This window comes from Myotis lucifugus, unplaced genomic scaffold (genome assembly GCF_000147115.1).
Source record: "Myotis lucifugus unplaced genomic scaffold, Myoluc2.0 scaffold_2, whole genome shotgun sequence".
Lineage (NCBI taxonomy): Eukaryota > Metazoa > Chordata > Mammalia > Chiroptera > Vespertilionidae > Myotis > Myotis lucifugus.
The window spans coordinates 5,411,497-5,416,395 of NW_005871050.1; the positions used below are offsets into that span (position 1 = coordinate 5,411,497).

The following is a 4,899-nucleotide window of genomic DNA, read 5'->3' on the forward strand; positions in this document are numbered from 1 at the left end:
ACTGAGCCACCTGGCCAGGGCTCACTTTAAATTTATGACTAGAGATTTCTTAAATAACTCAGGCAGTGGGAATTGGGACTGCATGGTGACAAACTGTAGGCCAAATTTTTCCTCCCTGTTCTGCTTAGCACCACAAAGGAAATGCTCCTTTGTAGTTCCTGGGGAAAGTTGGTGCAAAAACAAGTTAATTTCTCCTTCACTGAGGGTTTATTCATTTTGGACACCAATTAAATGGGGAAAAGACTGCTATTAGACTTTCCACTCTTAATTGGCTGCAGGACTTGTGACTTGTTTTGGGTGGCTTTTGCAAAGTTGAAATCCTCAAATTCCCCCAATTCTACAATGGTTTTCAGGACAAAGCTGATGTCATTACTTTGCTTCTTTTTTTTTTATCACAGTCTCTTAGGATTTATCTTGATAATTCCTTACAAATCTTCGAGGCTTTTATCTTTTCAAATATTTTAATTGATTTTTAGAGGGAGAGGAAGTGAGTGGGAGAGAGAGAGAGAGAGAAATATCAATGTGAGAGCAGAAATCATTTGGCTGACTGCTGCACGCCTCCCATTGGGGATTGAGCCCGCAATTCTGACATGTGCCCTGACTGGGAATTGAACCAGCAACCTTTTGGTGTATGGGAGGATGCCCAACAGACAAAACCACACTGGCCACAGCAAAAATATGGAATGCTTCACAACCTTGTGTTTCATCCTTGTGCAGGGACCATGCTAATCTTCTCTGTATCTTTCCAATTTTACTATATGTGCTGCCAAAGCGAGCACTCTTCGAGGCTTTTAAATAGATGTTTTCTTATCTGTTAACCATTACTTTTTGTGTTCAGCAGTAATGACATTCCAGAAACAGAAAACCAATACTCCCTCTTTGGTCTACTTCAATATAGCTTCTGGATCCACTAAAACTCCTTTACAAAGGTCAGAAAAGATCGCTAAGTTGCCATGTTGATTAGACATACTTTTCATTCCTATCTAATTCAACCTCTTGGCAGTTTCTGACACACCTGATTATTCCTTTTCTCTTGGAACCAGTTTCTGGCTTTTACAACACCTCACTTTTCTATACAACTCTTCAATGACCATTCCTCAGGGCTCAGATCTGGGTCTTCTGACTTCTACATTTCTTCTGCCCCCACTCTGCCTTAAACTTACTAACATCTCTTTCTTACATTACTTTAATAGCTTCCTCTGCCGACTCTTCTCTCCAACCAATCCATTCTCCCCACAGCAGCAAGAGTAATTTTTTAAAAATGAAAATTAGATCATGTCATTTTGCCTGGGTCAAACCCTTTAAAGTACTGCATTTGAACCTTAGATAAATTGCAAGCTATTTAACACTGCCCATAAAACAGTATGATCTGAATCCTGCTTATATATCCATAATTGTCCTCTTATATAATACTACAGACAAATTGACCTTTTTTAAGTTACTCAACATGTTCTTCTTTCCCACCTTAGATCCTTGACATGCCTTTTCTTCTTCCTGGAATATTATTTCTGTGCTTTTTGCATGGTTTACTTCTACTCATATTTCATATCTCACTTTAACTGTTACTTTCTGAGACTTTCTCTGACCAACTAATCCAGTGGCATCCTGTACTTTTCCTTTAGAAAATGTGTCATAATTTGTGATTAAATGTTTATTAAAAATTTATTTACTTAACTTCTTTCCCCACAATTATCTTTACCAGTAAATGCCAGGAACATGGAAGCCCTATTTTCCCAGTATACACCCAGGACTTAGCATAGTGTTTGACACATAGTAGGAGTCCAAAAAGCATATGCTAAATCATTGATTTTTTATCTCTTTAAGGAAACCTACATGAAATTACAATTATAATTAGAAATTACATGTTGATTACAGACTCAGAACCAAGGGGTATGAGTTATATGACAATAATACTCATAGAGATCAGGCTAAAATTAAGACATATCTGAGAATAGACCCATAACGCTTAAATCCTTATAGCCTAGAGTACTTTCCCCTGATTAATATTTAATGAGTAAAACCAGCACCTTCCTCAATAACTTAATACATGGCTTTTTATTATTGTTATTTATACTTTAGTTAAAGCAAGTAAATAATCATCTACAAGTAGCATGTTTCTCATGCTGACTTGCAAATTCATTATTTGGAACTCTGAAAAAATTTTCCACACATCCAACATTATGCACAGTGGTTAGGTTCCTTTGGTTAGTCCATAATGCTTAATTTATTATTCATTCATCCATTTAAAAATATTAATTGAACATCACTTTGTGCCAGGATCTGTTCTAGCACTGAGGATACAATAATAAAATAGAAAAAAAATCTTGATTGTGGTGATGATTTTATGAGTTTATACATGTGGCAATAATTATTAGATAATACAGTTTTAATATGTACAGTTCATTTTATGTTACTTATGCCTCAATAAAGCTGTTTAAAAAGTGGTTTTAAAAATTATAACTAGAATCTATTTTGTTTGTCAGTTTATTTTGTTTGTTAGAGTCCACATATAAGTGAGACATGGAAGCATGCAACAGACTGAGGATCCTCAGAGGGAAGGGGAGGAAGGGAAGAGATTAACTTATCAATATAGTTAATATGGACACAGACAATAGTGGGGTGAAGGCCTGGGGAGAGGACAGAAGTGGGAAGGAGGGGGCCAATCGGGGGGGGGAGGGGACATCTGTAATACTTTTAACAATAAAGATAAATTTTTAAAAATGTTGTAACTAGTAGATGAATAAGTTCTGTAGAGCTAATGTACAGAATAGTGATTATAGTCAACAATACTGTGTTATATACTTCAAAGTTGCTAAGAGACTAGATCTTACGTGTTCAAACCACAAAAAGAAATGGTAATTATGTGACATGATGCAGGTGTTAGCTAACACTACAGTGGCAATCATTTTGAAATATATGAATGTATCAAATCAGTATGTTGTATGCCTTAACTTACACAATGTTATATGCCTTATCTCTCAAAAAAATAAAATAAAGCAAAGGGAAAAAAAGTATTCTAGAGAGAATTAAGGGAGATGGTAGGATAAGATAGTATTAAAATTTCTAGGGAGGAGAGTATGTAAGTTTTGGAAACAAAACTTTGTTGCATTGTTATGATTTGTTTGCAGTTGTAAGAATTCATTTTTTAAATATGTTTTATTGATTTGAGAGGGAGGAAGGGAGAGGGAGAGATAGAAACATCAATGAATAGAGAGAATCATCGATCTGCTGCCCCCTGCATGCCCTCTACTGGGGATCTAACCGGAAACCCAGGCATGTGCCCTGACTGGAATTGAACCAATGGCCTCTGGGTGCATGGGTCCATGCTCAACCACTGAGCACATTGGCCGGGCCACAATAAATTATTTTTAAATCTCAGATTGCACTTAAGGAGGACATGTTATCAAAAGAGGCACAGGTTTTGCCCTCTCTCTCTCCCTCTCTGTCTAAAAATCAATAAAAAGCAAAACAAAACAAAAATAAACAAAAACATTCTCTGCTTGTATATTGTAGAAAATTTTGGAATGAATTCCTTTTTTTGATCCTCAGGGAGAGGGAGAGATAGAAACATCAATGATGAGAGAGAATCATTGATTGGCTGCCTCCTGCACGCCCCACAATGGGGATCCAGCTGCAACCCAGGCATGTGCCCTGACCAGGAATCGAATCCAGAACCTTTCAGTCTGCAGGCCGACGGTCTATCTACTGAGCCACACCAGCCAGGCTTAATATGCACTGTGAGTGAGGTTGAGCATTTTCTTATGTTTTACTGGATAATTGTATTTTTTTAAAGAAGCACTTGGCTAAAGAGAGTTGAAAATGAATGGATATATATATATATATATATATATATATATATCACTTTGGCGGAACACAGCTGTTACAGTAAATAAAATATACTTCCATGTTACTTGCACTTTAAAAAAATAAAATTTTTCTATTGCTAATATCAATGTGAAAAGTACAGGGACAAGAACAATAGAAATACAGTGTTCTGGCATTTAAAAAAATCGACCAATGATCTGTAATGTGCCATGGGCAGTAAAACATATGGTGGGAATTAAGATTTTCAGAGGGATAGAAAGGATGGCTTGTTTCTTTCACTGGCTTGTTTCTTTCACTGGCTAAAAGGTTATGACCCAGCATGCACCATATGACCTGTCAGAACCTACTGACCCACCAATTATCCTGTGGAAAATGGAACTCAGTAACTCTTCCTAATTTTCACCCAAATCTGTAGCTCCTGCTGTGTTCCCCATCTCTGTTAAAGGCATCAAATCTATCCAGCCTGCCAAACTAGAAATCCGGGGGGTGTCACTATTTCTTCTGCTGCTCTATGCAGCTGCTCTCCACCCTCACTTCTATTACTGGGTGTTTGTGAGAATGAAACATGTACCATGGCTGTAAGTGCCCAGCATAATGTCAGGCAGGCAGTGATCAGAAAAGGGACTTATTTCATTCTTTCATCTTGTGCAGTTTTTGCTTTATCCAACAGTTCCATCTCCAACAACAACAACAAAACCCCCAAAACAACCACAAAAACGTTTAAAGTAATGCCTTCTTATCAGTGATCTACAGCTTTCCACATGGTTTACCTAAGCTTCTGCCCTACTTATTAAACTGTATACCTGGAGGAACTGGTGTTTAGGACACTCACCTTTCACTAGGCAAGAATAATAGAGTTGTCCATGTGGAATATATTAATTGAAAAATACCCTAATCTTTTTACTTTATAAATAGAAAGGATGCTAATTTCTTCTCTTCTTACAGATCAGTATTGTTATTTTAAACTTTAGTTTGGAAGGAAAATTAGATGGAATGCTCTCAGAGAGATTTTAGAAGGGAGGTCATATGAAGGCAAAGGCAGAATGTCTAAATGGTGATGGGAAGTGAAATAAA

The 4,899-nt window shown here is 36.9% G+C and overlaps 1 non-coding gene across 1 annotated transcript; it reads right to left on the minus strand.

Annotated features, from left to right (window-relative positions):
• Nucleotides 1-672: 672 nt before the first annotated feature.
• On the minus strand, nt 673-779 carry LOC111827214. Its single transcript, XR_002830714.1, has one exon. It is a non-coding gene; the product is annotated as a U6 spliceosomal RNA (small nuclear RNA).
• Nucleotides 780-4,899: the final 4,120 nt, after the last annotated feature.